Source organism: Diadema antillarum, unplaced genomic scaffold (genome assembly GCF_040938485.1).
Source record: "Diadema antillarum isolate AM-2024a unplaced genomic scaffold, OU_Dant_1.0 scf00000067, whole genome shotgun sequence".
Lineage (NCBI taxonomy): Eukaryota > Metazoa > Echinodermata > Echinoidea > Diadematoida > Diadematidae > Diadema > Diadema antillarum.
In genome coordinates this window covers 1,459,335-1,472,748 of record NW_027270956.1, presented here as the reverse complement: position 1 = coordinate 1,472,748, position 13,414 = coordinate 1,459,335, and the positions used below count along the sequence as shown (strand labels likewise).

Below are 13,414 nucleotides of genomic sequence, written 5' to 3'. Positions count from 1 at the left end.
TTGTCATGCTCTTTCTGGAATAAGAGCCAATGTTATGCATAATTAGAAAGAGGAAGGTAATTGCAACAATGTCCTCATGCAGCAGATATCAATTTTTCCCTGAATATTTGACTATTCTATCAATAGTCTAGAGAAATTAAAAAACAAGAGAGGTGGCATCCTGGTCTAGTTGCCGTGCACTGGTGCTGCATTGCTCTCGTACAATCTGTGGAAAGGAGAGAAAGATACAAAAATCAGGTCTTTAGTGCTATATCAAGTCATCAGTCAACTACCACAGTGTCTTGAAATGATGATGAATAATTACACAATTGATCAGTCTTCAAAAGAAACCAATGGGAAATAAGGTGCTATGTGTATTTAAAGGCCAGGGAATTCAAGGCCAGCTTTAAAGTCTGACAAGAAAGAGTACAAATTATATCAAAGCATGATAAAGAAAATTTGATCAAAATCAGAATCGAGAAATCAAAATCAAGCAACAAATTATTATAATAATTATTATTATTATTTATAGTGCGCTTTTCCCACAAGGCCCAAAGTGCTTACAATCAATTCAAAACATATACGACAATATGTATAATTGGATAAATGTTGCAGCTACGAACTAGTTGCTACTGAAAAGATGTGTTTTCAAGGCTTTTTTGAAAGCACATGATGAAAACACATGATCAAATTCAGATATAAACATAATAATAGGGAAGATACGGAATTGTGAAGTTTTGCTAATTTGGGCAAATCAATTCTCAAACAGTTGATGCATGTGTGAATATGCAAATGAATGATAAGATGATGTCACCACCTCACAATTTCATATTGATTGTGTACTTAAAAAGTAACATTTTTTCTGCAATAATAGTGTAACATATGTGTAATATGTTATTCCAGGCTGAACAACTTCAAAATAATGATCAAGCAGGTACAAACCTGTTCCTCCTGCAATTCTTCATCCCCCCAAACAAGATTCTTTCACATTCTAAATCAAGCCTATGATTTTCTTATCAACATAAATAGACATCTAAAAGAGCACCGAGGCTATTGTCCTGTCAGTTTTCCATCTTACAGGATGCACTGAATTTATGTTACCATGCATTTGACATTCTCCAGAAAGACAATCAAAAACAGAAACACAACCGTCAAAACAATACCATCAGCAATAAAATCATACCAAGCAAAAACAAGAAACCAAAAGACACCATAACTTAATTACACACACACACACACACACACACACACACACACACACACACACACACTCACAAATCCAACAACAACGCAACGATGTCTGATCTCTAGACTACGCATTTGAGGAGAGCGCGATCTCCCTGAGTCGAGCTTGCATGTTACTTTGAATGGCCAGCATTTCTGAATGGGCGGCAATTACACGAGTCCAGACAATACGGGGCAGAGCACCCAGATCCTCTTCTGCTTTCTGCATCCTCCGGGAGGACTGAGACAAAGAAGGAGGAATGGATAGAGTGGTGGTGGTAGTGATGATGATGAGTTCAAACCCCCGCATTGCCGTGGCAACCTAACCCAATTGGACCTGCTCGTGATTTAATTAAGTCTGGCACGCGGGTCGAGAGCGGGGGCCCCCGCGTGGCCATGGGCAGCCGCCGCCACTACCTTTAGCCATTGACACACCACGAAGGCTTACTATCAGAGGGAGGGAAGAATGAAGGAGTGTGTATTTCATTAAAGGTGTCCTGCTGATGGGGAGGGAGTAGAATGAGGAGGGGGAGGAGGGGGGGATGGGGGTGGAAACAAACATTCGTAGAAAGCGTTTCCATTGACTACCAGATAAAACGCTTTTCCTGGCTCGCAATGCGAATAGCACGGCAGACTCCATGCCCCCCCCCCCTCACCCCACCATCACTCGGTTTGATGACTGCATTGATCTTATCACCATTTCTCGCCCTCTTCATGCCTTCCCCGAGTATTCAATATTCAATCACCCTCCCGTGAGACCGAAATCCAACTGTTACAAAGGATATGGCATCGCGTTCGAAATCACCTCAAAATATTCATGGACACTCGACCCATGCAATGCGGTATTCAGTCACACGAAAACAAAAACAAAAAGAAAGGAAAGGAAAAGTAAAGAAGGAGCAAGGACTATCCCAGTCACCTTCATAAATCCTGGCCCCTTGCTTTGAATTTCGCTCAACTGTACATTGTCATCTCAATACAGGGATTTACAGTGTGTTATCGTCTGACACTGAAGTAGGTTTCAGGGGAAGTGTCCATGTAATATTCATACACACAAATTCTCTGAACCTGGTCTCATATCAAAGACCTATTCAAGCAAAGACCTGAATTAATTCAAATTGCTTTCTCATCATTATCATCGATGAATTGACACTATAATCATATCATTTCAAAGTATTATTTCTGCTATTTAGCTATTAACTCTAATGAATTAAAGCAAACATTTGTCTACAAATTCAAAATTGACCTCCAACTTTTTTTTTTAAAATACGCACAGGTATAACAACCTTAAAACAGTTTTGCAGTAACACGACTGATGAAAAGGCATATTTTTTGTTACAAAACAGTATTTTTACCTTTCTCGAAATAGACATGATCAGTAATCTTTGGGATTACAGTACAAATTCTCCTAGAAACCTGCAATATTTGGGGCAAAATCAGCTACGAAATACTGCCAAGGAGTAGCAGTCAACATTTCTGTACACGGTATAGTTGTATGAGTTTGAGTGTGTGACAAGGAGAATTCCAATGTGTTTCTGCCTGTATTTTTCTTTAAATATTTAGTCTATGTCAAGACAAAACAAAGTAAAACAAAACATGAAAACAGAGAGAATAACTTGTGGCTCAGTGCTTGACAGTTAATGGCATCTCTGTAATTCTAATTTAGGGAGGCTAGTTTAATACATTCTCTTATTGGGACATAAACAAATATGATTCTTTCCCTCCTTTTATTAAAATTTCTTTCTTTTTTTCAGAGAGCCTCCTGCAGGTAATATTAATCAGGGAGACTTTGCATATGATCTCTGAGTTGTGCAGTTTCTGCACTGTTCCAGTGCTGCAGTGTTGTATGAAAACAGGTGGCTGATAAGTTATATCATGCAACATCCCCACATACAGCACCAAAAACACTATGGCACCAGCCACTCACACAGCACTAACCACTGATACGGCACCAACCATACATACCTCACCATTCATGCAACACAACAGCACAGCTGATTGAAGAAATATTAGGATACAACTGTATGACATAGACATACAGTTGTATGGGATGGGATATACAACTGTATGACAAGGTACATTTTTGAGACTGCAACAGACTTGTAAGCATTGTGAGGAGGGTGTACATGTATGTACAAAGCAACTAGTATTGTGTGTGTGTGTCAGTCAGTCTGTCTGTTTGCATTTGTGCATGTGCATGTCTTTCCATGTATGTGAGTGTGTAAGTGCGTGGGATGTGTGTGCATGTATATGTGTGTTCCCTTATATTTGTTACCTTCTGTTTATATGTGTATGTCTCTTTTCCTTTTTACATACAAAATTCTTTCATTTTCATACATAATATTGACAATGTGAAATTTATGTTGTTAAAATAAAATTTGTGTTATTTTGTCATGAAGTAATTTGATATTATTTATGTAAATATGAAAAATAAAGAAAGATAAAAGATTGACAAAAACACAACAACAAAAAATGTGTGTGAGAGAGAGAGAAAAGAGAAAGAGGAGGAGGATAACAGACCAAGGTCATGCAGTGCACTCCCATTATGATGAAAAACAGGTTACAATGAAACTCTCATTATAAAGCCACCAAGTGAAATTTCACTACCAAAATGATTGCCAACCAGGTATATACCTAGTTGTACCTTTCACTGCTTGGCTATAAGAAATTTCAATATAAACAAAACTGTCAGTCCCAAGGACTTCGTTAAACACTTTGTTATGTATCCAACTTTTGAGAAGGTGTCAGGTTGACATGCTATTTAACCCGTCGAGGATGGACTGATTTTGCTACAACACGCATTTCCCATAGACACCTGCCCGAGTATACTTGGGACTCGTGCTCAACGGGTTAAAAGTAGGAATTACCTTTTCCATTGCTAGGTGGATTTCAGCCAAACTGTTCGAAGATTTCTCTTTGGTAGACTCATTTCATGCGAACAGATCGACGAGGGGAGAGAGCAAAACTGACGCGGCGATCGTATCTGCCTCCACTTCAACATCTGGCATGCATCAAACTGCAGAGGGCGCTCTCACAAGACTCTGTGCAAGGGGGTCTCTTGTTTGGACATCTGTTTATTAAATGTGTGTGGTGGGGAGGGGGGGGGGGGGCAGGAGGGATTTAAAAAAAGATGTACAAAGAGAGAGATCATTAACTCACTGCATATAAAGGTACATTGTAAGTGCAAGTTTAAAGCTGCCAGAGAATGCACAGATCTGACTAGTCACAATTTTAGCTCTGATAGAAATTCAGTGCAATATACAATTGTATGTCATCCATTTATGTGACCAATAAAAATACTTGTTGAGTGAACTTGGATAGGTTCAGGTAGAATATGTTTATGAACCACTTGTGCGGTTGCCGAGTCTCTAATTTTTATTCATTCAAAATATGGATGCAGATTATTGAAAGGCAAGGACTGAGTCTGCTACAAATTCATGCATTTCCTATAGACACCTGCCCAAGTATACTTGTGGCTCATCCTCAACGGGTTAGTGTTATATATCATCATTGTACTCTGACTCTCTCTCTCTCTCTCTCTCAAATGTTTTTGTGATGTCTAGACTCATGCACAACAACAGAAGCCATAATGAATTGTTAATTTAGTATTTAGTAACCTGAATGGTACAAGGTTAAACTCGTAAAAATGGGAGTTATCAGATCACCCTTGAACTTGGTATACTCATGGTACATTCTATGACCGCTTTAAAGGTTCTCACATACATTGTAGGGATTTTAAATCTAGGCTTTTACGTTTGTTATGGATAGAAAATGAATATCAGTCAGAAAAGAAAGGTGAGTCTGCAAAAATTTCATGAAACCCTGGATACTGCTAAATTATGAATGTTGATGTTTCAAAAAAAACATATTCAGATAAAGGAAAGATTGTCATCTTAGAAAAACACACTATATATTACAAAACAACAAAGTGAATGTCCACATTGAATATCACACACTCAAAAACGCACACTCACAAACACACACACACACACGCACACACACACACACTCCTATTAGGACATCGATCTGTGCAAATTTTATGGGTTTTGTGATGAACGGCCACAAAATGTAGATTTGAAAACTAGTGCATCATTTTTAATACAAATTATTGTGACATTCAAAATGTGATATTTCAGTTTCTCTACACTGTACAAATAAAAAACCCAGATTTGAAAAATATTTGGGACTTTTGCCACTGTACAACAATGTAAAAGCAGCACCACCCATTGCACAGAACAATGGGTATGATATAACAGCAATTTAGTAACATAATGTTGTGTGCTGTTCCTCCTTGGCATTTAGAAAGTCATTTCCCTTAACCCTTCACATGCCATGCTTATTTCCTTACCATAAGTTTGTGTACGTGCAATTTGTGCATACTTGACTCTTTGGCATAGATAGGGTTAAAGGGATGGTGAAGCATTGGTGGAGATAAGGATTGGGCTTTTAACTTTTTTGCGAGATATCAAGAAAACACTTGTGAAATAGTACAGAGCATACTATTCTAGGGGGAATTCAAAGTTTATTTGATAAAAATTGGTTTTGGAATGGTAGCTGAGATATCCTTTAAAAAAAGTAGAACAAAATGATCGCAGCAAAAGGTGGGTGCCACTTTTTATTAGGGTTGCTCTGTTTTGGGTACCTCAGCCATTTCAAAACTAATTTTCATCAAATAAATGTTGATTTCCACTTGGAATTACATGCTTTTTCACATTTCATGAGAGGTTTCTCATTATCCCACCTCAAAATGTTAGAAACCTGAAGTTAGGTCTCAACCAAAACTATACCCTTTAAACCAGAATTGAATAAAAATGCTTCATATCTGCAATACATGAGTACCAGAGTTTATTTGACTTGACTGACCAAAAAATGCTGTAAAATTCAGCATGCAAGAAAGTCAGATTCATATCATTTAAATAAACACAAAGAACCCTTTTTTGCATCAAATGATTGGACTACCTTGCAAATGGTGAGAGAAATCAGAATTTGATACAATTTTCTGTTTGAATACTTATTCCATTAGTTTGTTACAAATTGCATTTCTCTACATTGTACAAGGGGTAGTATCACATTGTTGCCAACTTGATGAATCCCTTCAAGTTGTCACAATGAAGAGGTAGTTAGTGGAAGTACTGTAGTTCTAACAAACTAATTATGCTATATCTCTCCAATAATGAAATTAATCATCATATATTCTTAATTTATGAAAAAAAAAACATAAATCAAAACCAAGTTATATTAACATATCTTACAGTAACAAGAAGCACTTGCTTTTAAAACGACACTTTGAGACTTATCAATCAACTGATATTTGATGATGGTCAGTAATGAGACATTGCAATACTGAGACCTCAAACAATCTATTGCAATGCAAATGGCCATGCTGGTGACATCCACATCACAAGTTATACAATGTAAACTCCCTTCTTCTTTTTTTTTTTTGATACCAGATTATTATATCCAATAGACTTTGCACAGGGGCAATCAGTATCCTACAGGCAGTGGTTAGACCAGATCATCCAACACAAATGTAGAAACCAATCTAGCACTGCACAAAATTCCTATCCAGACTCTGAACACAAATTCTATTAAATCACTTACAGTAGGGCCTATTTTAAGTATTCACTCAATTGTTACAACCTGGTATTTAAAAAAAAAATAGCTTGAAAGAAATTGCAACCAAAAAAAAAAAAATGAGTTGATACAAAAATGCTATAATATCAGTCCTCTTCATACCATCACCACCACCACCACCACAAAAAAGAGTGGATTGTATAAATGTATTAAAAAACAAAAGAAACCAAATAAAGAAAAAAAAACAGGAGAAGGGGAGAGATAAATAGAGGGGAAATGAGTTGGCACTTCTTTAAATATGCCAACCGGAAGGCATTAGACGTCCAGGTACCAACAGCTGTGCTTTTCCCAACTTAATATCTACCAGCATTTGTGTTTAATGCATGGAGAGGAAACAACTGGTGTCTGTCTGATGTTTTTTTTCTTTTTCTTTTTCTTTTTCTTCTTGCACGAGTGCCGGGTACACGTGTCGACTCAACGCCGGGTTCAGCAAATGAGAACAGTCTGCACGAGACTTCCTAACCCTTCCTGCACTGGGGATTTTGGACAGTGTGTACATTGTACGATGCTATGGGGTCCCCTGTGTAAATGGGCACTCAAAGCACTAGTGAGGGGTTAAAGAGCGTTCCGGCTAATACCAGCTCTGATGTAATCCGTCATCCATCCAGTCCAGTGGGGAAATTTTGCTGGCTGGAGAATTTGTCATCTGGTCGTTGAATTGACACCTCTAAATTTGGCTGCATATATGTCTTACACGTATATCAGTTGGAGACTGATCAAATGGGACTGATTACGGTCATTCGATATGCATAAAATCAGAAATTTATTCCCCCAAAAATGAAAGGAAACAATTGGTCCTCCACTAGGAATAGCAGATGGGTTAAAGACCAGATAAGGCAATATCCAGAAAGCCCTTTGAATGTAAATGCAGAGTCTCATGCCGACTAATATTGTCAGATACTGAACCCAGCATTGAGTCAATATGTGCACCTGTGACATCTTGAAAAACATCATTGAAAGACATTCAGTTCTTGAAGGCTGCTGCGGAAATTTTTGTGCTGTCAGATTATTTACTTTCTTGTTCAAATGCAACTCAATTTATGTAGCCTGTCATGTGAGAAAATCATACTGATTTCCCTGGGGCAGATCATTTTCACTCTTGTTGATCACTCAATTTTTGATTGCAAAAATCACATTTTTTCAGGTCTCTTTTCGCGTGGAACAATATAAATATCCGAGAAGACTTTGAAAAAAACTGTAAATTACATCTTAAATAACAAACACAAAGATTGTAAACATCACAAGAGTGTGTCAGGGAAATCATCCCATGAGACCATTGCACATATTCATTGCACTCAACACAGAGATGACTATTGCAATGAAAAAAAAAAAAAACAATACTCAGGGATTGATTAAACTTGCATCCGTAGAATTAAAATACCAACAATGGAAGTGACAAACAAATTGTTTTTCTGGCTATTTACATATTTTGGTACAGTATATGTACACTGTAAAAGAGTATGGATACATTTCATAAATCAAACCACATTATATTTTTGGATCAGCGCTAGTTTGAATCCCATACAGACTATTGTACATTGGGAATGTGTGACTGCCTATATAGATCAGAATTTATACACTGAATTTGAAAAGTGATGATTTCCTTTTATTTTTTTCCATGAAGATGCTCATTACATCTTGCTGGTCATTGATGCTTTGATAAGTTGCACTGCATACAGAACCAATTCTGTGCACACTACGCTCTGCAGTACTGCCATGTTACACGCACATTTTGTCCTAAAACTACAAATGAAGGAGGTAAGGTCGCAAACTGCATGGACATGTAGAGCTCTTTTCTGACAGAGTGGTGGCACTCTGGCATATTACATTATGACAGGCCATGGCAATCCAGATACAAACATGATATTTCTCAGCTCCAGCCTCTCTTCCCTCCTGCCTTTGAGTGGAAGGTTTGGGTGGAAGGAGGGGTGGCAGTAAAGTTGAAGGAATACAAGATTCAGTGTTGGTAGCCTTTTCACAAGCAGGTATCCATTTTAGTTTCTAAAACTATGCACAATTGCAGGAGATGGCATCTCAAGCAATCATTACAATGTAAATTTCCCATCAGATGCCTTCTATGGTAGTAAGCGTCATTGCTTTTACAGGTAATCTTTGTGATTCCGCTTGTTGATACTTGTACCTTTAACCCGTTGAGGACGGACTGATTTTGCTACAACACACATTTCCCATAGACACCTGCCCGAGTATACTCGGGACTCGTTCTCAACGGGTTAATAAGTAACATACTTAAATATATCCCATGTTGACATTTAAATTTGCAGTGTCTTCAATCACAAACAACAGAGCAGTCAGCTGTTTATCATTGAGTTGCAATATGAATCTTCAGTTTCAGTGCAAATGCCCAGGCCATATGATGGAAGGCTAATATCTTAAAAGGGAAAATGGCTAGAATTGATTTGAATTAAAGAACTGATGGAAATGAAATGCAATGTGAATCTTGTAATTGCCAACATCAGCACATAGATATCGAAATTTCAACTCAAACAAGAGATAGAATGACATTGTCATACATAATTTTCAAGCTTCTTTAGCTCTACTATACTGTAATTTTACCACAAGAAGAATTTGCGGCATAAAACTTCATGAATTTCTTCGGCATGAGACTTTTTTGCAAATTGCCACTGGCATTCGAGGCATCATGGTAGATAAAACTTTCACATGCATTTTACTTATTGTAAATCTTGGCTCCTTATGAAATTTGTAAAAGTTTCATGCATGTAAAAAATTTTGGTTTCACAGTAGATTTGAATAAAATAAATAAATAAATGGTAAGACTACCATGATGTGTTATGAAAATTAAATAGCAAGTAACATGTAAGTTCTGTGAGGATTAAACAACAGAATGCAAACACACATACACACACACACAAACGAAAACAAAGGGTTACCCACAGGTTTGTATTGACATAAACTGCATTTTAACATTGTGATTTTGACACTGCGGTAATTAATTTCTACCCAAGGCCATAAAATAGGTACAAATTACAATCACGTACTGATTGAAAAATGAAAAATTATCTTACAGATCATGTGAAGGGGAAAAATTCTATTCATGAATTCAAGTAAACTAGTCTACTCTGCTGTTTCACAGGGTAGTATGAAATACATAATGTTTGCTCACTGAAATATTTTGAATGGCAGACAGGTGAATTCATAACTTCAAGTTATGTCCTGAAAAAAAAAAAAATCTAACAGCACATATATCCATCATTTTCACATCTTTCTCTTTATGTTTCTATTATTTCCTTCCTTGTTAGATAGGAAGTATTGTCACTTTTTTAATGTCTAAGTTGTTTTTTTTTTTATTTGCTAGTTTGTACCAAATTGAACATCTTTTTGTCAGTACTCACATATTTACAATTTATGCTGAGGCAGTGGTTCACTTTCAAATAATAACCTAAACTACCATGTAAACCACTTCACACAATGTAATTAATCTCACACAGTATAGATTTTGCAATTTGAAAGAAAATCCATAAATATGATACAGTAAGAGTGTACTACATGTAGTTTATTCAGCAACATTGCATAGTTGTTTTTAAAGTAATTATCTGAAGTACAATATATATTGAAGTAGTACACTGAACAAAAAAGATATAAAGATGTGTATTCAACACTTTATTGACATGTGTTGAGAGAAACAATGCCAATTAGAAAATTAAATATCAGATGAGAGTAATGAGACTATCTATACACTTCACAAATACGTTACTCTCATTAAATCCTATTGGCAGTTTCAAATTTTGGCAGGTGCCCTGATAAGATATGTTTATTGGCAGTAAATGTTTGGCTCTTCTAAATTTTAATCTCATTAAAAGATATCTTCACAGGCAAACAATCTGACTTAATGTATCTTCAAAACCTAGGAGTAAACATTGTAAAAACACTGCCTCTGCAACAGGTGTAAATGTTTTCTTGCTTATCAAGGAAGGCATGACACAAGTAGTAGCAGTCACACAAAATACACGCTGCACGTGAGAACTAAAGCACATGTGCGGGGATAAAATGAAATGTCAATAAATGGCACTTCATCAATCACAATATAATCTATATGGGCTCACTTTTGTGCGTGTATGTGTGTGGGTGTGTCTTTGTTTGTTTGTTTGTCCTTTTTTTTTGCCAGTGAAAATGGCCTCAATATATTCAACTCATCTCTTTCTCTTATGCAAGTAACTTTAAATACTATTTGGCATCCAGGTCAGGCATGTTTCAGTCAAGATTTCTACATAATAATGTATTCTACAAATTCTTCATACAAGTATAGATGATCTTTGAAGACTTACACTTTTTGTTAAATTTGCTGTATGATATCCTCATGGTTGCAAGTTGGAAAATACACTTCTATGCAATTGCAGCTGAATTCACTGCACAAGTAAAATGTCCTGCCAAAATTTCTAGCCTTACTTCATACAATTTTATTTTTCTTGATTTTTTTAATTTTATGATAAGGTACTGGCACAAGGATGCATGCACTATATACTCCCTGCAAAGTGTACATTTTCAGAGGAATGGAAGAATGTCAACTAAAAAATTATATCAAATAAAACTTCATGTCAAATAAAAATTCATAGGGAATGCTGAAAAATGCATTACCCTCTACTTTTACTAAATTTTACCTGTGTGCATTGTGACCGTAATGGTCATAATCTCTCTATTAATGATAGTCTGGGGCAAATATTATTCTTGAAGCGTGAAAATTCTGTCTTTAGGCCCATTGAAGACTAGTCCCAGGTAAATTTGGGCAGGCGTCTAAGGAAAATGCACACTATAGCAAAATCCCTTCATCTTCATCAGGGTAAAATGTTCTTTGGCACAAAAAAACAAACAAACAAACAAACAAACCAAAAATAGAAAACACAAAGAGAATAAATCAATCTCTGATTCATACAATCATCACAGGATGAGAAAGAACTTCAACTATTAAAAGAGAAAAACAATTTCCATTGCCCTTTGTGAGGTACTGCTAACACAAAGAAATTTGCATGAGAGTCCAGATATTTACCTCAACATCAGATTGAATGACAGAGCTCTGTAAAAGGTCTAGCCCAGCAGTTGGGGGGGGGGGGGGGGAGTACAAACTGTGAAAAATCAAAAAAGAAAATGCTTTTCTCTCACCCACACACATACATGTAACTATGATGTGTGTACAATTGTATTTCCTCAAATCTTGGCACCAAAATGGGGATGATGACAGCAGTATGGTGCAGCAGGCCCTGTGTTATCAAAACATTGTAAATTCCCTTTCCACATGGGCTGCCATGACAGAAATCAACTATAAATAAGCAATCATAACTCGTCATAAAACAGGGCCCAGGTTGATCAAATAAGATAGAAAGATTGTACAATGTCATAGACTTAATCTGTCTTTGACCCCCCCCCCCCCCCCCAAAAAAAAAAAAAAGTATTCTACCTTGTAGAACCACAATCAAGAACTTTGCAAAACTAGGGTATTTTCATATCTTCATTAGAGAACATGCACATGGTACTCACATAAAATATGATATAATACACATTTCTGGAGTAGACCAACTTGCAGTTAGTGGTATTTATAGTTAAAATAATCCAAAGTTTTATAACAATCAAAACAAAACAGTTGCAAAGTGGTATTCTATATCACCCACTCACACAATCAAATTTGCTTATTAATGATAAACTCACTTGAACGCTTGGTAGAAATTAATGTTCTCTCAACACCTGCAAATTAAAGGGTCTGTTCAGGTGCACTTCATGACATTGCTCACTACAAATCTGTGTCTCATTACACACAGGTGTATGTTATTTTTCATACAATATGCGTATATACAGAAATGTGTTATGAACTGGCATATTCATGGGAAGTGAGAAAATTGGAATATATATACAAGATAACATTTGATTGTTGCATCCCCTGTACACTTAATCCCAACTGAAATAATTAATTTGATTCCTTTTTCATGAAATAATACCTTTAGAGTATTTTTCTCACAAACAGAAAGAAAAGAAAATCACAATTGATCACCATGTAACAAACAGTACTCATCAGCCCTAGAGCCCTTCAGATATTGGACAGCGGCTCACTGTGTTCAAGCAGATACAAAAATACAATGTACTGCAAAAGCAGTCCAGGTTCAAAGTGTGTACTGATAACATTTTCACTGTGTCAAGCTAATGTACATGACATCATGATATTAACACTGAAACATTTATTGTGCTAGCACTCAGCAAATAGACTTCAAATAGACTTACTACTTTAATAATGTTCCTATAATTATATTACATCATATTATCAACAAGTCTACTTGGAATTGCTATGCATCATCTTGTATGCTAAATTGCATTTTGCTATCACATCCTCCCCCCCCCCAAAAAAAAAAATATATATATATACATATGAAATATACACATAACTATAAACATATCAACAACAGAGACAAGAACAGAATCACAGAGCAGTTCAGTGAAAAAAATCTTTGATAATCTTTTTATCAATGTCCTAATTTTCATTAAACAGTAACATATCTGTCAAAAACAGTGACATGCCTATAACACAGAATTAAAGAGGAAATTTTAGTCATTA

General features: G+C 36.2%; 1 long non-coding RNA gene across 1 annotated transcript in view; it reads right to left on the bottom strand.

The window, feature by feature from the left end:
- Positions 1-117: 117 nt before the first annotated feature.
- The window catches only part of LOC139716579 (uncharacterized), a 59,331-nt gene continuing 46,034 nt past the window's right edge, over positions 118-13,414 (bottom strand). The window contains exons 3-4 of the long non-coding RNA XR_011709914.1: positions 4,071-4,273; positions 118-205 (exon numbers count right to left, since the gene is read on the bottom strand). This is a non-coding gene — a long non-coding RNA (uncharacterized lncRNA). The remainder of the gene's footprint in view (positions 206-4,070; positions 4,274-13,414) is intronic.